Below are 22,595 nucleotides of genomic sequence, written 5' to 3'. Positions count from 1 at the left end.
TCCACAGCCTTCTGTGTTAGAGAATTCCACAGGTTTGCCAGCCTCTGAGTAATGAAGCTTCTCATCTCAGTCCTAAATGATCTACCCCGTATCCTGAGATTGTGGCCCATTGTTCTAGACCCCCCCAGCCAGAGGAAACATCATTCCTGCATCCAGTCTGTACAGCCCTGTCAGAAATTTATACGTTTCAATGAGATCCCCTCTCATTCTTCTAAACTTCAGTGAATACAGGCCTAGTTGGCCCAATCTCTCCTGATACGACAATTCTGCCAACCAAGGAATCAGTCTTTGCTGCGCCCCCTCTGTGGCAAGTATATCCTTTCTTAGGTAAGGAGACCAAAATTGCACACAATACTACAGGTGTGGTCTCACCAAGACCCTGTACAGCTGCAGCAAGACATCCTGTACTCAAGTCCTCTCGCAATGAAGGTCAACATACCATTTGCCTTCTTAACTGCTTGCTGCATATGCTTGCTTGCTTTCAGTGATTGCTCTACAAGGTCACCCAGGTCCCTTTGTACATCAACATTTCCCAATCTATCACCATTTAAATAATACTCTGCCATTCTATTTTTCCTATCAAAGTGGATAACTTCACACTGCATCTGCCATGTATTTGCCTACTCACTCAACCTTTCTAAATCACTTTGAAGCCTCTTAACACCCTTCTCATTGTTCACATTCCCACCAAGAGTTGTATCATCTGCAAACTTGGAAATATTACATTTGGTTCCCTTAACCAAATCGTTGATATATATTGTGAATAGCTGGGGCCCAAGCAATGATCTCTGCAGTACCCCACTGGTCACTGCCTGTCACTCCAAAAAGGACCCATTTATTCCTACTCTCAGTTTCCTGTCTGCTAACCAATTCTCAATCCATATATTACCCCCAATCCAATGTGTTTTAAACTTACACACTAACCTCTTATGTGGGACTTTATCAAAAGTTTTCTGAAAATCCAAATACACCACATCCACTGGTTCTCCCTTATCTATTCTGCTAGCTACATTCTCAAAGAACTCTAGTAGGTTTGTCAAACATGATTTCCCTTTCATAAATCCATGTTGACTTTGTCTAATCCCACTGATATTTTTTAAGTGTCCTGTTATCACAACCTTTATAATAGACTATAGGATTTTCCCTACAACTGATGTTAGGCTACCCAATCTGTAATGCAATGGTTTCACCTTCCCTCCTTTTTTAAATAGTGTGGTTACATTTGCCACCCCCCAATCTGCCGGGACTGTTCCAGACTCTACAGAATTTTGGAGGATGACAACCAATGCACCCACTGTTTCCATAGCCACCTCCTTTAGTACCCTGGGATGTAGAACTATGGGGCTCTGGGGATCTATTAGCTTTCAGTGCCATTAATTTCTCCAGCACTATTGTTTAGTAATGCTAATTTCCTTCAATTCCTCCATCTCACTAGACCCTTGGTTCCTCAGTATTTCTGGGAAGTTATTAGTGTCTTCCTCCGTGAAGACAAAACTAAAGTAGTTGTTTAATTGCTCTGCCATTTCCTTTTTCTCTATTATAAATTCTCCCGTTTCAGGCTGTAAGGGACCAACATTTGCCTTCATTAATATTTTTCTTTTTACGTACTTATGGAAGCTTTTACAGGCTGCTTTTATGTTCCTTGCAAGTTTACTCTCATACTATATTTTTCTCCTCTTAATCAATCTCTTGGGCCTCCTCTGCTGAATTCTAAACAACTCACAATCCTCAGGCTTGCTACTTTTTCTAGCAACTTTATATGCCTCCTCTTTGGATCTAATACTATCGTTAATTTCTTTTGTTAGCCATGATTGGGCCATTTTCCCTGTTATGTTTTTGCACCAGAAAGGAATGTATAACTGTTACAATGCTGTAAGGAACATATCTTTTTATTTCTGTTGGACTGGGGATAGAAATTACAATGGCTGCATGTTGAAAGACACGTCCACTGGAACAGGATGAGAGATATGTACAATGCTGCAGTCCTCGAACAGTGTGCCATGAAAGACAGGATGGTGCTGGAAAGTAGTCCTGGACCAAGGGAGCTGCCTGGCTCCTGACCAGGTGACCAGGCTTTTGCTTGGGAGGAGTGCAGCTGAATAGCTCCTAAGCTGAAAGAAGCAAGACCTAAAACCTCTTTCTCCTGTGTGTGGGAGATTTCAGTAATTCCACAATAATAGCTAGCTGGCTTTTTCTTCTCATATCTCTATAACCTGGGGAGAAACTTTCCCCCTGTTGTGGGCGAAGTGCGGGAGCGGGAGTGGGCGTGAGCGAGTGCACCTCCGATCACTGCTCCCAATTGGGTGCCTCGGGGAGATTTGTTTAAGTGCTAAAGTTTTAAATAAAGGTTTTTAACACTTTTAAAACATGTCCCATCATGTGACACTATCACGTGAGCTGGGACGTGTCAAAGAATAAATGTATAATTTTTTATTAGATTTTAAAACACTGCATGAAACCTCATCCTGCCCATGGATGAGGTTTCATGAAAAATGCGAAGGCCTCCTGGGCTCTTCATCTGCCCACCAAACTTAAGGTTGGACGGGCAGCTCATTAAATTTAATTAATTTGGTTTTAAATGGCCTTAATAGTCCTTTAACAGTTCGGCAGGCATGCAGCTGACTCGGCTGCCTGCCTGCCGAACTGAAAATCTAAATGATGCGCAGTGACATTGGAACGCCTACCCGATGTTATCGTGCATCATTTTACGCATCGTCGAGCGGGACCCGTCTCCGCTTGCCGACAGGAAAATTCTTCCCCTGCTCTCTCTCTCTGAAAATCCCTGTCAAGAGGCAAAGGGAAAAGTCACCGTTAGTGACATAGAAAGGCAGGTGCTCAATCAGTGAACTAAATACTGAGAGTGCTGGAAGACCAACTCGGATCATCAATAAGAACTGAAAATAATTTGTAAGACATTGATCAAAATCAACCAATCGAGTCTTGTACTCCAGAATTGGTGCTGTTGAACTGTTTTGTCCCACCCTTAAAACCCATGTTTTTGTGTGTCTTACGTGTATGTGTATATAACGATTTAAGAAAGGGTAGAGTTTAAGTTTTAGAGTTAGAAATTAACATTTCTAACAATTAATATTTCTTTAATTTGCCACTAGTTAATGACAGTTTGTTCAATAAACAGTTATTTACTTATTAAGTTTACAAACCTGGTGCTCATATTCTATTATCCTAAATTAAACAGTTTGGTAGAATTGGTGGTTTGATCAAACTTTTTCACATTTGTCACAGCTCAGGGAACAGTGGGGCCTGATATTGCAGCAGCAGCACCTAGAGGAGAGATTGGCGGAGATTTAAAAAGAATGGGAGCTGAGAGTCAGGGTGGATATTTTAAAAGAGCAGGACTTGAGAGTCAGAGCGGAGATTTAAAAAGAGCAGGAGCTGAGAGTCAGGGCGGAGATTTAAAAAGAGCGGGAACTGAGAGTCAGGGTGGAGATTTTAACAGAGCAGGACTTGAGAGTCAGAGTGGAGATTCAAAAAGAGCGGGAGCTGAGAGTCAGAGCGGAGATTTAAAAAGAGTGGGAGCTGAGAGTCAGAGCGGAGATTTAAAAAGAGAGGGAGCTGAGAGTCAGAGCGGAGGTTTAAAAAGAGCGGGAGTTGGGAGTCAAAGCGGAGATTTAGAAAGAGCGGGAGCTGAGAGTCAGGTCAGAGATTTAAAAAGAGCGGGAGCTGAGAGTCAGGTCAGAGATTTTAAAAGAGCGGGAGCTGAGAGTCAGGTCAGAGATTTTAAAAGAACGGGAGCTGAGAGTCAGAGAAGAGGTTTAAAAAGAACAGGAGCTGAGAGTCAGGTCAAAGATTTTAAAAGAGCGGGAGCTGAGAGTCAGGGTGGAGATTTAAAAAGAGCGGGAGCTGGACTTGGGGCTGAAAGCAGTGCGAGGACATCACGATTCAAAAATTGACGATGCAGGGGAGGCAGCTGATTGGTAAGTAGGGTCGGGGAGTACATCTACTGCTATTTTTCTACTAATTAAACTGCTGCAGTCCAGTAGCTTAAACAAAATTAGGTTAGGACTTTGGACTGTAGTGGGAGTGTTTGGAGTGTCAGTGTAATTAGTATTCTTTAAAGGGAGTAACTAATGAGCCGAATCTAAAGGGAAGTCATAGCAGCAGAGCTCGCATGCATGATATGCTCCTCCTGTGCTATGTGGGAAATCATGAACACTTCCAGTGTCTCTGGCAACCGTGCATACAGGAAGTGTGTCCAGCTGCAGCTACTGCATTTCGGAGTTGGAGCTGTGAGTGGATTTACTATGGAGCATCCGCGATGCTGAGATTATCATGGACAGCACATTCAGTGAGGCGGTCACACCTCAGGTAAAGACTGAACAGCAGAAAGGGGATGGGTGACCACCAGGCAGAGTAGAGGAAGGCAGGAAGTACAGGAGACCCCTGTGGCCATCCCCTCTCTAACAGATACACCGTTTTGGATACTGTTGGGGAGATGACTTCTCAGGAGAAAGCAGCAGGAGCCAAGTCCATGGCACCATGGGTGATTCTGCTGCTCAAGAGGGCAAGAAGAAGAGTGACAGGGCTATAGTGATAGTGGATTCAATAGTAAGGGGAACAGACAGGCATTTCTGTGGTCACAAAAGAGAGTCCAGGATGGTATGTCGCCTCCCTGGTGGCAGGGTCAAGGATGTCTCGGAGAGGCTGCAAGGCATTCTGAAAGGGGAGGGTGAACAGCCAGTGGTCGTGGTATGTATTGGCACCAATGACATAGGCAAAAAAAAAGGGATGAGGTTCCACAGGGTGAATATAGGGATTTAGGATGTAAATTAAAAAGTAAGACCTCAAAGGTAGTACTATCAGGGTTACTACCAATGCCGCGTGCTAGCAAGAGTAGAAATAACAGGATACATGGCTGCAGAAATTGTGTAGGGGGGAGTGATTTAGATTCCTGGGACATTGGGACTGGTTCTGGGGAAGGTGGGACCAGTACAAACAGCATGGGTTGCATCTGGGCAGGACCAGGACCAACGTCCTCTGGGGAGCGGGGGGAGGGGATGTTTGCAAGTGCAGTCGGGAAGGTTTAAACTAGAATGGCAGGGGAATGGGAACCTGAGCAGGAAGACAGAAGAGGGGGAAACAAGCAGAGAAACAAAAGGCAGAAAAGTAAGAAGCAAAAGTGGAAGGCAGAAAAAAACAAGCGTGAGAAATAAATGGGGTCATATTACAAAATAAAGCTAAGATGACTAACAAGGTTAAAAACACAAGTCTAAAGGCATTGTATCTTAATGCGCGGAGCATTCGCAATAAGGTAGATGAATTAACAGCGCAAATAGATATAAACGGTTATGATATAGTTGCAATTACAGTGACATGGCTGCAGGGTGACCAAGGATGGGAACTGAACATCCAGGGTTATTCAATATTTATGAAGGACAGACAAATAGGGAAAGGAGGTGGGTAGCATTGTTAGTAAAGGAGGAAATCAATGTGATAGTGAGGAAGGATATTGGCTCGGAAAATCATGACATGGAATCTGTTTGGGTGGAGATAAGAAATGCCAAGGGGCAAAAAATGTTGGTGGGGGTTGTTTATAGGCCCCTAAACAGTAACAGAGATGTAAGGGAAGGCATTGAGCAGGAAATTAGAGATGCATGCAATAAGGGTACAACCATGGGTGACTTTAATCTACATATAGATTGCACAAACCAAACTAGCAATAATACTATGGAGGAGGATTTCCTGGAGTGTGTACATGATGGCTTTTTAGACATTGAGGAACCAGCTAGAGAGCAGGCTATCCTAAACTGGGTATTGTGCAATGAGAAAGGATTAATTAACAATCTTGTTGTGTGAGGTCCCTTGGGGAAAAGCAACCACAAAATGATAGAATTGTTCATTAGGATGGAGAGTGAAGAAGTTGAATCCGAAATTAGGATCCTGAATCTTAATAAGAGGAACTACGAGGGTATAAGGCATGAGTTGGCAATTATGGATTGAAGAACCTTACTAAAAGGCATGACAGTGGATAGGCAATGGCTACTATTTAAGAAACATATGCATGAATTACAACAATTATTCATTCCTGTCTGGTGCAAAACTAAAACAGGGAAGGTGGCTCAACCATGGCTTACAAAAGAACTTAGCGATGGTATTAGAACCAAAGAGGATATATATAAAATTGCCAGAAAAAGCAGCAAGCCAGAGGACTGGGAATAGTTTAGAATTCAGCAAAAGTGGACAAAAACTTTGATCAAGAAGGGGAAAATGGAATATGAGAGTTAACTTGCAAGGAACATAAAAACTGACTGTAAAAGCCTCTATAAATATGTGAAGAGAAAAAGATTAGTGAAGACAAATGTAGTCCCTTATAGTCAGAAACAGAGGTAGTTATAATGGGGAACAAAGAAATGGCAGAAGAATTGAACACATATTTTGGTTCTGCCTTCACAAAAGAGGACACAAATAATTTCCCAGAAGTATTAGGGAACCAAGGTTCTAGTGAGAGGGGGGAATTGAAGAAAATCAGTATTAGTAAAAAAATGATTCTAGAGAAACTAATGGAGTTAAAGGCTGTAAAGTCCCCAGGGCCTGATAACCTACACTGCAGAGTACTAAAGGAAGTGGCCCTGGAAACATTGGATGCATTGGTGGTCATCTTCCAAAATTCTATAGACTCTGGAGTAGTTCCTACAGATTGGAGGTTAGCAAATGTAACCCCACTATTTAAAAAAGGAGGGAGAGAAAAAAAAACAGAGGATTAAATACCAGTCAGCCTCACATCAGTAATGGGGAAAATGCTAGAGTCTATTATAAAAGATGTGGTAACAGGACACTTGGAAAGCATTAATGGGATTAGACAAAGTCAGCATGGATTTATGAAAGGGAATTCATGCTTAACTAATCTACTGGAGTTTTTTTAAGCATGTAACTAATAGAATAGATAAGGAGGAAACAGTGGATATGTTGTATTTGGATTTCAAGAAGGCTTTTGATAAGGTCCCACATAAGAGGCTAGTGGGCAAAATGAAAGCACATGGGATTGGGCTAATATACTGGCATGGATTGAGAATTGGTTGACAGATTGGAAACAGAGAGTAGGAATAAATGGGTCTTTTTCCAGGTGGCAGGCGGTGACTATTTGTGTACCGCAGGGATCAATGCTTGGACCCCAGCTTTGCACGATATATATAAATGACTTGGATGAGGGAACCAAATGCAATATTTCCAAGTTTGCTGACAACACAAAACTGGGCAGAGTTGTGAGTTGTGAGGAGGATGCAAGGAGGCTTCAGCTGATTTAGACAAGTTGTTTGTGTGGGCAAACACATGGTAGGTGCAGTGAAACATGGATAAATGTGAAGTTATATGCTTCAGTGCGAAGAACAGAAAGGCAGAGTATTATTTAAATGGTGATATGTTGGGAAATGTGGAAGTACAAAGGGACCTGGGTATTCTTGTACACCAGTCAATGTAAGTAAATAGGCAGGTGCAGTAAGCATTAAGAAGGCAAATAGTATGTTGGCTTTCATTGCAAGAGGATTTGAGTTCAGAAGTAAGGATGTCTTACTGCAGTTAAACAGGGCCTTGGTGAGGCCACACCTGGAGTATTGTGTGTAGTTTTGGTCTCTCTACTTAAGAAAGGATATTCTTGCCATAGAGGGAGTGCAGTGAAGGTTCACTAGGCTGATACTGGGGATGGCAGGACTGTCATATGAGGAGAGATTGATTCAACTGGGTCTGTATTCACTAAAGTTTAGAAGAATGAGAAAGGATCTGATTGAGATGTATAAAATTCTAACAAGGATAGACAGACTGAATGCAGGGAGAAGGTTTCCCCTGGTTGGGAAGTTTAGACCGGGGGCCACAGTCTCAGTATGTGGGGCAGGCCATTTAGGACTGAGATAAGGAAAAATTTCTTCACTTAGAGGGTGGCCAACCTGTGGAATTCTCTACCACAGGAGGCCGTGGGGGCTGGTTCACTGAGTATATTCAAGAAAGAAATTGATACATTTTTGGATATTAGGGGCATCAAAGGGTATGGAGAGAAAGGGGGAATATGGCGTTGAGATAGAGGATCAGCCAAGATCATATTGAATGGCAGAGCAGGCTTGAAGGGCCGAATGGTCTACTCCTGCTCCTAGTTTCTATGTTTCTACAGTGCACTATCCCCAGTGAGCTGTGACAATGCATACATTCATTCCTTAAACATTAGCCATTGCCTATCCATGCCTTTTAATGAAGTTCCCCAATCTATCTTAGCCAACTCACGCCTCATGTCTTCAAAGTTTCCTTTGTTAAGATTTATGACCCTAATTTTAGATCGAACTATTTCACATTCCATTGTAATGAAGAATTCTATCATGTTATGGTCACTGTTCCCTAATGGATCTCACACAACAAGATTATTAATTAAACCTTTCTCAAACTACCAAATCAAGGAAAGCCTAGTTGGTTCCTCGGCATAATTGTTAAAAAAAAACCTCGTGCACACTCCAGGAATTCATTCACCACAGTATTATTGCTAATTTGGTTTGCCCAGCTATATATAGATTAAAGTCCCCCATGATTACTGTAGCACCCTTGTTACATACATCTGTAGTTTCCTGTTTAATGCCATCCCCTGCCTTATCACTACTGTTTGGAAGCCTACAGACTAATGTTTCCCACCCATTGTTGCTTCTTAGCTTCACCCAGACTGATTCTACATCTAGATTTCCTGAGCCAATATCTTCTCTCATTATAACACTGATTTCATCCTTAACAAAAAATGCCATGCCACCTCCTTTTCCTTTTTGCCTATCTGTCCTAAATATCGAGCACCCTTGGATATTCAGTTCCCAGTCTTGGTCACCCTGCAGCCATGCCTCCATAATCATAATCACATAATACCCATTTACTTCTATCTGTGCTGTTAATTTGTTTACCTTTTTTGCAAATGTTCCATGCATTCAGATACATTGTCTTTAGACTTGTCTTATTAACATTTTTACACATTTCTTTTGTGCTATGGACCTATTTGCTGCTAGCCCTTGTTTCCTCTGCCTTCTACTTTTGCTTTCCACTTTTCTGTCTTTAATTCCTATCTTTGTTTTCCTCTCTTGTGTCTCCCCACTCAGCTTCCTTGCCAATCTAGTTTAAAAGCTCCCCCACAGTACTAGTGAATACCCCTGTGAGGATATTGGTCCTGGTCTTACAGCAATGCAACACATTTAGCTTGTACAGGTTCCAGCTTCCCCAGAATCGGTTCCAGTGCCTCATATCCATCCCTCCTACACCATCTGTCCAGCCATACATTCATCTGGTCTATTCTCCTATTCTTGATCTTGCTAGCATGTGGCACTTGGGAGTAATCCTGAGATTACTATCTTTCAGGTCCTGCTTTTTAATGCATTTTCTAGCTCCCTACATTCTGATTTCAGGGCCTCATCCCTCTTTTACCTATGTTATTGGTACCAATATGTACCACAACCTCTGGAAGTTCACCCTTCCACTTCAGAATGTCCTGCAGCTGCTCAGTGACATCCTCGACCCTAATACCAGGGAGGCAACATACCATCCTTTTGTCATGTCTGCGGCCGCAGAAATGTCTGTTCCCCTTATGATAGAAACTCCTTTCACTATTGCTCCCCACTCTTTATCTCCCACCTCTGTGCAGCTGAGCCATTTGTGGTGCCACAGACTTGGCTCTTGCTGCATTCCCCTGAGAAACCAGCTGTGTCAAACCATGAGAAGGTCACAGAATCACAGAATTGTTATGGTGCAGAAGGAGGCCATCCAGCCCATTGTACACCGGCTCTCCAAATGAGCATTATGACTTAGTGCCATTCTCCTGCCTTTTCTCTGTACCCTTGCAGATTGTTTCTATTCAAATAATCATCTACAGCCCTCTTGACTGCCTCGATTGAACCTGCCTCCACCACACTTCCAGTGGATTTTATGCTGTTGAAAGAGAGGGGAGGATCAGGTGGAGCAAAAGGGAAGGTCAGAGATGGGCTAGAGAGGTGGGGACTTTTAAATGACAAAGATGGAACAAAAGGCAAAGGGAGTGTTAATGGTCATAGTAAAGGAACAAAGCAGAATAGGTGTCAATAATAGAATAAAGGTCAGCACTGCCTGAAAGCTAAACATGAGAACAAGACACTGACTGGCACTGGGGAAAATATACAAAATGGATTTCAGAGTTCATGGCCTGAAAATGTTGAGCTCAATGTTGAGTCCAGAGGCTGTAAAATGCCTAATTGGAAGATGATGTACTGTTCCTCATGAGCAAAAGTGAAAGCAGTTTGATGGGTTTGAGTGCATAACAGCAGCCAAAATACAGATGCAACTGGACTTAGAAAGCCAATTATAGATTAGAGGTGGCCAAATTTGAAGCTTAGAGCCACATATGATAATCTTCAGACATTCAAGATCCACAAGACATGGAATACCTTTACTGACACATTTTTATGACTAATCTTGCACACTTTTGTGATTAAAAACCTTACAAAACTATTATAATAGTAATATCTCTTAAATAAGGTGAAACTTAGTTATGAGGGCTAATCATTGCTAGAGGTAGACAAAACAAATCTGCTTCACTGAGACATCTGAGCCCTAGCACATGCTCATTGCTTAACTGACATTGGCAACCTTGCTCCTCCAATGTGGAAGAGGTTAAAAAAAAAGGAGGATTGACTATACTTGGGGAAAAAAGTTGTAACCACTTATTGACCAACAAATTTGAATAAGAGTACCTGTGTCCAATACAGTAGATTCTTACATTCCTCTGTTTGGTATTAGACTCTTTTCTGGACAGAGGCTGCAATCAGAGGGCCAGCAGTGAGAGGGTGGGTTAGGGAGCCGGCAAAGTAGTTGCAAAATGTTGCTGATCACACACACTATGTCATTCCAACGGGAAACTCCTCCCAGTGCTCTCTGGTTCTCTCCCGTAAAGCTGTTTGTGGCCATTTTTGGGCAGCCAATGTTTCCTCATAACTCAATCATCCTATATTTAGAAATTAGCCTTGTACCCTTCCCTGGGTGCCCTCAAAAACTCAGGGCAGGCCTTCCAAAAATTACAGGGCTGTAAATTGGGTGGTAGCCAGCCAGCTGCCTATTGAACTGTATTCTATATTTAAAAGAGGCGTATGCAGCCAGGGATCCACAGTTTGGCCACCCCTGTTATAGAGGCTTGATTGCATAAGAATTTTGGTACATGAACACTGATCGTAAATGGGGAATAGGAAATGGATAGGTGATAATAGGAAAAAGTTCAGAGTTAGGTCGGAGGTCCGGGGTGGGATGTTACAAAAGCTGTGCTTTTTAAAAGTGACTCTCCCTGTGTGGGATCAGTAGGCAAAGGCTTTAGCCCCTGGTCTGTTCTGATTCCCTGAATATTTGGGTAAAGGTATTTCAGCACTTAGCTCTGACCCAGCGTAGAGCTAAATTTAGCTCCCTCTTTTTCTGTCAGTGTGACCTGTCTCTCCCTTGGTTGATGTTCAGCTTTCCCTGCTCAGTTGGGGAGTGCAGCTTTCTCTCCAACTTACTGTGGGGGTGTAACTTTCTCTCTCTTTTGCGGTGCAGCTTTCCTTCTTTCTCTCTTTCTCTCTCTCCCACTCTTGGTACGCAGTTGTCTCTAGGAAGCAGTTTCAATCCTTCAAAGTTTAGCCGGACTGTGATCACTGATGAATAATACAGATCTATGATCAGTTTCAAAGCAAATCTATAAATCAAACTGGCAACTAACCCTTGTTGTGCATTACTTGAGTGCTTGCTCTGTGGGTGCCTTTGCCTGTCCCAATTCTGCTACATAGTGCTAACTCAGTGACTGCAACATGGCCAGTGGGAGGCTGCTGAATTTCAGTGCAGGAGATTGCAGATGGAAATGGAGGACAATCTCAAGCAGTTATGGACCTAGAAGGTTCAGCCTTTTGAACTGCACCATCTCAGTATGGATGGCAGCAACCTGGGATGGCTGGTTGAGAGGCAACAGCAAGACCTATGGGGGGGAGTGGAAGTGGTGGGAGGATGAATGCTCTCATTCTGAGAGAGGAGCCACTGCTGCTTCCCAGGGACGGTGCCTTAGCAATCCTAATAATAAGCTGGAAGGTAGATTGCTGGACTGCTTTGACACTCTGCAAGCCCCTTTGAACAATGATATCTGTAGCTATGATGGCAGCCCACCGACAGTTTAAAGGCCTGTTAAGGCCACTAAAATAATAATTGAATTAAACTTTTTGCTGCTTGTCCAATCTTAGGGTTGGCGTGGAGGCGAAAACGCCAAGCAGCCTTTGTATTTTTAGGAAACCTCATCCAGAGGCGGGATGAGATTTCCAACAGCTATTAAAAATTAAATTAAAATTTTACCATTTCATTAATAACATGTCTCTGCTCATGTGAGCGGTTGTGGAGGTGACTGCCACCCGCGATTCGTGCCTGACCGTGATTTCACGCTGGCGGGCCAATTAAGGAGGGCAAGCAGGTGAATGTGGGAACAGCTCCCTGAGGCACAGAGCTGCCTTGGGGAGATGAAGATTTTAAAAATTAAAAATAAAGAACGTTAAAATGTTACAAAACAGAGGGGATATGTTTTGTAGCATTTTAACGTTCTTTATTTTAAATTTTTTAAATATTCAAGTCCCTGAGGCAGCTCTGTGCCTCAGGAAGCTGTTCCCGCGTGCACCTGCTTGCCCTCCTTAATTGGCCCGCCAGCATGAAATCACGGTCAGGCCCTAATCACGGGCGGCAGTCGCCTCCCTAGCTGCCCCCGCCAGCCCCCACTGAGCCTGCCTGACGAGGGCAAAATCCTGGCCAAAAACTGAAAATGCTGAAAATTCTCAGCAAGCCAGTTGCATCTGTGAAGGGAGAACCATATGTTTCAAGTCATGACCTTTCATCAGAACTGGGAAAAGTTAGAAATGTCATAGCTTTTAAGTAGGTGAAATGGTGGAGGGTTGGGGACAAAACACAAAAGAGAAGGTGCTTGACAGGGTAGAAGATGGGTGACATTAAATGAGAAAAATGTTGGTAGGCCAGAGCCAAAAGGAATAGCACCAAGGCGTGTAAAGAAACAAACGATGTGCCCAGAGGAGGTGTGAATGGCCGAATAGTGATCAGCTACTGCCTGAAGGCAAAAATGAGAGAAACAACATTAAGACCGAAACATGCAAAGAAAAAGAAACATAATGGTTCGGGGCAGAGATTACTGTCTGAAATTGTTGAACTCAACATTGAGTCCAGAAGGCTGTAAAGTGCTTAATCAAAAGATGAGGTGCTGCTCTTTAAGCTTGCCTTGAGCTTCATTGGAACACTGCAGGAGGCTGAGGACAGAGAGATCAGCATTTGAGCAAGGTGGAAAATAAAAATGGCAAGTCACTGGGAAGCTCAGGTCTTGCTTGCAGACTGAACAGAGGTGTTCTGGAAAGCTGTTACCCAATTTGTGTTTGGTTTCCCTTTTGCAGAGCAGACCACATTGTGAGCATTGTTATGGAGAGGGATGAGAGAGAAGTGAAACCCCAGTTCCCTTCCTTAACTGTCCATAATCAGTGTGTTTTTTGAAAAGGAAGTTGTGGTGTTTCTTGACCCCCTAAGTGTGTGGTCAGTTTGAATAACTGCAGCAAGCTTTTCATGGGTTTAAATAAAGATGATTATTTATTCATACGTTCACCCTGAAAATCTAACACTACTTCGTCCATTCATTCACACACTTGGGGAAAATACAGTGAAAGAAAATAATGCACTTTTATAAGTTATTAGAAAAAGAATAGTTCATAAATCATGTGATTGGCTCATCTTGGCAAACACATAGATCAGGCCTGGTGAAGAAGAGGTTTTTCACTCCTGTAGTAAAGCTGGTATATACAATAGCCAAAGTTGAATACAAGGGATGTTGCAGGATTGCATCAAAGAGATTGATTTTCTGCAGATCATAAAGTTAGTTATTTGTAGTTTTGTTACCAGGAGGCTGGTTTTCTGCATTGGTGGACTTGGAGAAACAAAACAGGTTTGAAGACCTTACGATGTTGCAGTCTTCAGGTCTTAAGGCATTGATGCTGCTCTCTCTGCTGCCTCTGTTTCTGCCATTGTGTTTCTTGCAGAAAGCACTTAAAGATGTAAAGGGAGACTAATATGGCTGCCTTACCATGTGGTTTCTCACAGACCCCCTTTTCAAATATGGTGTTGTTCTTCAGGGGATTAGTGACAGCCTGGATTGTTTGTTGCAGATATTCACCCTGAGGGTTTGAGACAATCACTGTCTTGGTTTTAGAATGACCCATTCAAGTCAGAAACCACCTTTTGGATGGTTTCAGGAAATGGGTAGTAACACTTCTTTATCTGGAAAGTGTGTTTTTGTCCTTTCAGAACAATGTGGAATTCACAGACTAAGTCAAGTGACTTTTGGCAGCTAACTTCTGCAGCATTTTTAAAAGGAAAGTCCGTTCCAATGATTCCACACTGATAATGGTTCATGTTTTAAAAGGTATGGGCAGGATATATCTTTACTGGGCATGACAATAAAATACATTACATTGAAAGAAGTGCATGTAAGTTGCTGCTTCATGTGGAAAGAATGTTTGGGGCTTTGGACAGGAAGGAGAGAGGAGGTAAAGGGCAGGTGTTAAATCGCCTATGCTTTCATGGAAAGGTGCCATGGGAAGTGGATGAGGTGTTGGGGGTGATTGAGGAGTGGACCAGGGTGTTATGAGGGAATCCCTTTGGAATGATGAAAGAGGAGGAAGATATGTTTGATGGTGGCATCACGCTGGGGGTGGCTGGAGGTGGGAGGATGATCCAGAGACTGGTGGAGTAGAAGGTGAGGACAAGGCCTCTTGACATTAACCACCATGGCTATCTGGTCCCACTGCCATTGCAACATCTACCTACAGGACCTGCTGACGTCCTGTGGATAGATGACATCTTTCCTCCTCTTCACCTCCTGGTCCAAGGCCTCCAGTGTAAATGTTGGAATATCTTGGAGCCTGCTCTCTGTCATATTGTGCCATTCCTGTGCCTTTTCCAGGTCAGAAGCAGTTGTAGAATGACTTCTAGCACCTGCCCAAGCCAGAATGCACCTACATCAAGTAGTACTTTAACTTGTGTTAGCTTCTCATGGTTTTTGCACCTCCCGAACAGGCGTAAGGCACTCAACATGGTGCTTAGTGTTGGTTGCCCACTACAATCACTTAAATTTGCAGGCAGCATCAAATTTGCATGCTGTCCACATCAGAAGCAAAAAGCACTGTTTAATTGCGCATCCCTATCTCCATGCCTTTTTTGAATGTTTTTGACTTTCGTGACCACAATGCAGTATTTTTACATATACAATATGTTGTGTTGCTTGGGCATTTAGGATCTATGCTCTGCTCTCCTGAAGCCCAAATAAAATTTTAGTTTTTTAAAGACCACATTTTCCAAATGTGCCACTGTGCCTTCCTCTTTCACTTCAATATGAATTAGCTTTGTGAAAGAAAACATACTGAATTTAACAGTAATTGACAATTTCATGTCAATGAAAGGGCTTCCAGCAAATTCTTACTAGTTGTATGTTAGAGCTCTATTCAGAGCTACATGCTGATAAATTTTACACAGTGGTAGTAAATAATAAAGCAAATAATTAATATTAAACTGTTTAGAAATCATAACCAATGCATTGTTGATGCTCTGAATATGCGGTTTGTCCCAGAATCCATTGCTATTGCTGACATGCCTTGCAAATGAATGTCATACTTTCAATTTGAAGTTACTCATTGCAGCCCTGTTTTGAAAGAGAGATTTTTATGTACTTCTATAGTAAACTAAAACCTCATATTAGATATTTGTTGGAAATTAGCAATTCAGAACAGTAATGAACACACTGTTTACAGATGCAGGGCATTGTAATATTAGTAATGAATGAGTTTACATGTTCATGTGGAGATTCTCTATCTACAACTGCAATGAGAATGTTTGATTCAGAATTTCCATCTCTACCACAATTAGAACAAACCTAAAGGTTTTCTATTTCAAGTAAGATTCGCAATCAGTAAAATACTTTAATGATAAATCTGAGAAAGATCAAATGTATTTGCGTGGCATTCCAATTTTAAAATATATTTCTTCCACTGAATAATTATGTTATTATTGTGTTATAGCACCATTTTATTGATATAAGTTTAGAGGCGCTTGTATGGCAGAACTGTTGTAATCTGCTTTTTAATGTATTTTGGGTGTAACATAAGAACCTTGCATTTTTAACCTCAGCAATAATTTATTCAGTAATTAGTTTCCCTGCTTGTTCATGGGTAGTTATTTAATAAGCACAGAGTTTATATTTATTTTTTAAGAAGTACTCCAGACATTTTGAGACACTCCTACTGCATATTAAATATTGCAGTTGCATAACTGGATACAATAATGTTAATTATATATTAAGCACTTTCAGTTCAGGAGTGCAGTGGATGACAGTGTTACTACACTGACCATGAACAGGCAGTCTCAAACCCAATATAACAACTGGAATAGTTTTATCTTGCCATCACATCAACCACTATTATAGCCAATTGAGACTGTCAGCCATTTCAGTCACTCCCTGAAGTATCTCTCAATTATAGTTGATCTCTATTAACCATCCTTGCACTTAATTCCATCTAGGATAGAAGATAAGAAAGTTATCTTAAGATAGATCCACAGTAAGTGGCAGAGGTTCCACGCCTTTGCACAGACTTACCTAAGGTTTATTCATTCATTTTAATACACAGCTCAGATGTTACATGAAATCAATAGTATGCAGAGTATTTCAGTCTTTATACTATAGTAAGACTGAAAATTCCTGGTCATAAGTAAAGTACTGCAATTTCATTATAGTAACTTATTTCACTTGAGTGTAATGACCAGCTCTACCTTACATTCATTTGTGTTTGAAAAAATATAAATCAAACTAAAATAGCCTTCTCTTACTTTCATCTACTTCCTGCATGATCTACACAAATTGTAATTGACACACTTAAAATACTTTCACTTAGCCACAAACTATTTCACAAGCACCGGCTTAAGCTACAATCTTAGCATCTTCAACTATCACCGGGATTTAGCTATTAAGGGTAGAAGAATTGGAAATAATTGTCGATCTTATTACGACCACGTGAGGAGGGGTAAAAATGACTCCCCAATCCGACCACGCCTGGTTTTCCTGTAACAAGATTTTTGTGAATTTATAAGAAGGAAGAATGTCTGTGCTTAACCATTTAAGTGCTGATTGTAAAGAAACCAATCTGGCAGGCATTCTTCAGTTTAAAACACAAAGGGTTAGTTTTTATTGACCTAAAAACCCACCCAGGAAAAGATATAAAGATAGTTAAAAAAAGTAAACCATGTCCCAGCAAGCACACACACACACACACACACAAAATTGCAAGTCATACAGTAGAAAGTAACTTTTCGGTTAAATTTAAAATTCCATGCTTAAAGGTAAAAAATAGGGAGCTCACTGTTTATGAGTTTGTCGCTTCTATCCATGACTAAAGCAGAATTTTTCTGTGGTGGACTTGAAATTTCAGTGGAGTTGAACCCCAGGTAAGCTGCAATTTCTGGAAACTGCCTCTTTTTTTTAAACGTAATCTGTCTTTTCCAAAAGTCAATATTTTTTGCACCTGGATATTCCTTTAGGTGGAAATTTTCTATTTCTGTGCTGGATTTCAAACTGTAAACTGTAACTGAACTTGGGATAGTGAGAAGGGATGGGGATTGTTACTGCTCCATTAGCAGCTTTCTTCCAGACTACTGGTTAACAACTTGCATTTTGCAATAAAAAACATTCAAAAAAATGATTACTCCAGTCACATGACTTCTCTCCCCATAATGATTTCAGGATTTAATTGATTAGCTCACATCTGGACAGGCCTTGGCTATTGCTCCATGGCCTAAGTGATTAGATTCTGTAATGTCCTAGCCATTAACTTATCAATGATCCATCATCCATCTTTATGATATAGTAAAAACACCTCCTGTATAGCTTTGTGCCAGTAGATTTTCTGTCTCTGCTTGAGAGGTAGCTTCATAGAAATGCGAATATGAGGTCCAGTCCAGTTTCAGTAATTCTTTTGAAGTAATTCTTGACATCAGCAGGTGTGAACTTCCATAGGAGGATGTCTGGGTATGTCTTAATTGTATTCTACTTTGGAACCCTCCAGAAAACTGGTCAACTTATAATACCAGACATCAGGGGAGTTCTGGCAGCCATCTTAAGTCAGTGTCTCTGCTTGCTTTTTAAGAGTCGTTTTTAAACAGTTTGATATATGTTTGATCAACTGATGAAATTAAAGATTAATATAACTCATGTATAAGTCACATCATTGTGACAGCCTACAAAACTTTATACCAACAACCCTTCCTCAGATGTATCTTACCTCATTGTATCTAAAACATGTTTTACTGTTATAAGCACATATGCATCATGGATTACATTTTTCATTGTGGGTATAAAGAAATATAGCTAGGGTAAAATCTCACACTGATATCTAGATTATTATAATAAACAATAATTTTAGTAAAACTTTTAAGGATGGGAGTGAAAATAGCAACAAAGAAAAGCCTTGGAAAATGAACATTAAGTTCACCATTATAAAATATGTCAAGAAATGAAACAGATCTTGAGCTGAGTGATTTTTCTTTTGCCCATGAAGCTGAGGAAAGTTAGTATTAGGGAATGGAACATATTTCATTTCAGACACCATCTATCAGTAAAGCTTCCTTCACTGTACTACAACAATATGCTCCAATGTGACATTTTTCCATTTCCCATGCCAGCCATTCTCTCTGAATGAGGTTGCCAATTAGCACTAAATTATGAGAATTTTTTTGTTGTTGGTCAATGCCCAAAAGGAGTTGGATTGAGACTGCTCAAACTCATTTTACGTGAGGTCCACACTATTCAGAGGAGATTTTCGTCTCATTAAGCTGGACGTGGAACCAGTACATAGAGGTGAGAGAGTAAAGCATAGAGCATTGTGTCATGCAATTCAGCCTTGTGTAAAAATTAAACCTCGGGCTGGATTTTACACTGAGGATGGTCTCTGTGCACCCCTGTGTAAATTTAGGAGGCAATCCCACCTCCACTTAGCCGGCTCACCTTGCTTTAATTTTTTGGAAGAAGGCCCTTTAATTAGTATGAGGCAGGACTTACTTTCATCTCCAGGTGGATGCCCTGCCCCGTAGAGCTGACAGCCAATTGCAGGTCAACAGCTCTGCACACTGGCAGTGCTAAGCAGGAGCGGTGGCTACTGCTGATGCTGTAGGTAGGCCAGTAGGATGGCATTCAGCTAAGTCATTGACATTGAGCTAAGTTCAAGATCTCACTGTGGCAGGGCGAGGGGTGGGGGGGGTGGGTTGTGAGCAGTGGAGGGGTGATGGATGGCATTTTGGACAGGGCAGTAGGGGGGAGTAGGTGAATATGAGGAGGCAAGACTGTGGGGGAGAGCCTCTTATTGGCACAGGGGGCCTGGGAGGGAGACACCCCTATTTAACTGACCAGCAGCTCACAGGCTACACGTTGAACGCAGACCTCTCCTGCTGCTCGTCATATCGGAATGGTGGTGGGATGGGGCCCTTAAATGGGCATCAATTGCCCACTTAAACACCTCAATTGGGCCATGGGGAGGCAACCCACACCGCCTATTGCCTGTAAAATCATGGCGTGGGCAGGAATGGGTAGACTGGCAGTGGGTACACCGCCAATGGTGCAGCACCCCATTTATAGGTCCATTCACCTGTTTTCCTGCCCATGGGTTCCCTGCAGAATTCAGCCCACTGTGTATTTAAAGATGGCATCATGGGAGCTTAAATTCAAATTTGATTGAGGAACAAAATGGGAAATAATGGATCAGCCACCCATTTCATAGCCTGACCAATTGACCAATCAAACAGAGTATATAAGGTGCGACGTATCTGCACCCTCACATGAAACAGAGTCAAAACTGTCGTGGTTTTTCTAACTTACTGGGAAATCCTTAAAATATGTTTTTAACTATGTGTTCTTTGTGTAACATCACAGATCAGTTACAGAGGCACCATAACAGATAGTATTAGATCAATGCCCAGATTTTGAAGTGGCAATGATGGTAAAACTGTCAGCGTTCACTGTCATTACCCCACTGCAACTGACAGCAATGGGAGGAGTTGATACTTGAACAGAATAACGTGGAAATCAAGAGGTTGCTTTCAGTGGTCCCACACACCTTCGGATGGTCCGTTGTTGAGGCTCATCTCCCACCCTCCGTCCCCCTGTGCACCACCCCTATCCGAGTGCATTCAATGAGAAATCTATGAATTGGTGAGAACTTCTATTCGAACACTGTTAACAGTTCTCGCTATAAAAACCCTTGAAAAAGTTCACATTGTTAAGTGAGGTGCAACCAGGTTTTGAACAGCGTACTTGCTTCATAATTAATGCTAAACACACTCAATTGCCCTGAAAATATAATTTTCTATTTATGAAATGTCAAATTTCTCCATTTTAATACAAAAATTCCACATTTTTAAAACAATAACACGTTATTTTTTTTAAAAGCTTATTTAGAATATTGTACATTCTATCTTAATAAATCATAAGCATTTTTTGCACTATTTTAAGTTAATAAATTAAAAGTGAAGGATTCAGTGCATTTAACCTCCTAATGTTCTCTAAAAATTCTTCAATGTGATTGGCTGCTTGCCCTGCTTGCTGACATCACCACTGCCGTGTGCCAAGAGATTCCTTCCACTTGGTCCTCGATTTGAACTGCCATCTGGAAAGGGGAAAACCACCCTAAAGAGAGGATTAAGTATTTGTGGACAGCTTTCTTCAAGGTCAGCTGTGAGTGCCATTGCTTCACCACTGACCACAAAATCCGGGTCATTTAATGTGAACTGTAGGTCAAATATTTGGAAAGATGCTATGATGCTTCATTGTATATCCTTAAATTAAAACTGCATTAGTTCCAATGATCTAGAAGTCTGCACTGCAATGCTGCACTGTATCACATACAGGATGCTAATGATTCTCAGAAAATGCAATAAGTGGAAGTTGCACAAAGGAAATTAATGCAGTAAATGTTTCAGGACCTTAGCCATTAAATGATTATAAGTAAAATTGCGACTTAAAATAAGAAATATGGCAGAACCATAAAAATACTGCTTGCGGTGATGCACTTAAGCCTCGGTTTCCATTAAGTATTATAGGAAATAGATACTGCCAGCCTTAAAATGACATCAATTAGATGGTTCATAGACTTTATATTCTAATGGCTTGATATATTGTTTTAAGAACAACCCACAGAAAGTTACAGAACTCTTTTTTAAAGTTATATGTCATTTATTTAATTATTTTCAAAACAGTGGATAGAATTTAAAATCCTGTTTATACTGTGCAATACAAATTGCAACTTGCACTTATATAGTGCCTTTAACGTAGCAAAATGTTCCAAGGCACTTTACAAGAGCATTATCAAATAAAATTTGGCACCAAACCACATAAAGGGATGTGAGGATGGATGACCGAAAGGGTGGTCAAAAAGGTGAATTTATAGAATATGTTAAAGGAGATGAGTGTGAGATGTTGAGAGGTTTAGGGAAGGAAATCCAGAGTTTAGGCTTTAAGGATTTGAAGGCACAGCTGCCAAAGGAGGAACAATTAAAATCAGTGATGTATACAGGACAGAATTGAAGAGCATAGAGATCTAGGACTGCAGGAAGTAACAGAGATAGGAAGGGGTGAAGCCATAATGGAATTTGAAATCAAGGATGATAATTTCAAAACTGAAGCATTGCTGACACAAAGATTACAGCACAAACGGAAGCTATTTGGTCCATGATGTCTATGCTAATTCTTTAGCTGATGCTCTCTCCTTTAATCCCATTTCCTTGTCCTTTTTTGTATCATTTATATTATTCCTTTTCAAATGCTTATCAGTCTCATTTTAAGTGATGGTGTGGTCTCTATTTCAATAACAACTCATGAAAAAAGTGTTCTAACTTTCTCCTTCAATTTTCCAGATATCATTCAGAGTTTATGTCCTCTTGCTACTGATTTGTCAAGAAATGAAAACAACCTTTCACCATTTAAATTTTCAAAAGCTTTTGAGTCAAGAAAGCTACAATCTTCTGAGCCTTAATACCTGGATGTAACCTTTCTTTCCTTGTATCATTCCAGGGCATCTTCGCTATATTTTTTTCTTGATAGTATGATTGAAATGTTCCAAAGCTCCATATTTCCAAGAGATCTAGCATTTATCTATTTATTAGAGAATGTATGTGTATTGCTTGTGCTTTTCCATTCCTTAATATTAATGGGTAGAATTCACAGGCAATGCATTCCCAAATTTTCCACTGGTGATTTTGGATCTCAGAAGACGCCATCTCCTATCATTGATAACGTGAAAAAAACTCAGCAACATCAAAGAGGGTAAAGAAAAAGAATACTTAATAAGATTCCCTAATTGAATAATGTTTCACCATATGTAATAGCTTGATTCCTGGATTAAGAAACAAAGAACAGCACAGTATGCAGAGGCTGACAAAAAACAGACTTAAAGTTAACTGTAAGACCCAGTGTTGCAGAAAAGATGATCCTAACTAAATGGTCTTAATGGGAGGCTTTGCATGATTCTTTCCACAAAGGCATTAGGACATTAATAAGTTAG

The sequence above is a fragment of the Carcharodon carcharias genome, chromosome 4, assembly GCF_017639515.1.
Source record: "Carcharodon carcharias isolate sCarCar2 chromosome 4, sCarCar2.pri, whole genome shotgun sequence".
Classification (NCBI taxonomy): Eukaryota; Metazoa; Chordata; class Chondrichthyes; order Lamniformes; family Lamnidae; genus Carcharodon; species Carcharodon carcharias.
Note: the sequence above shows the minus strand (reverse complement) of the source record.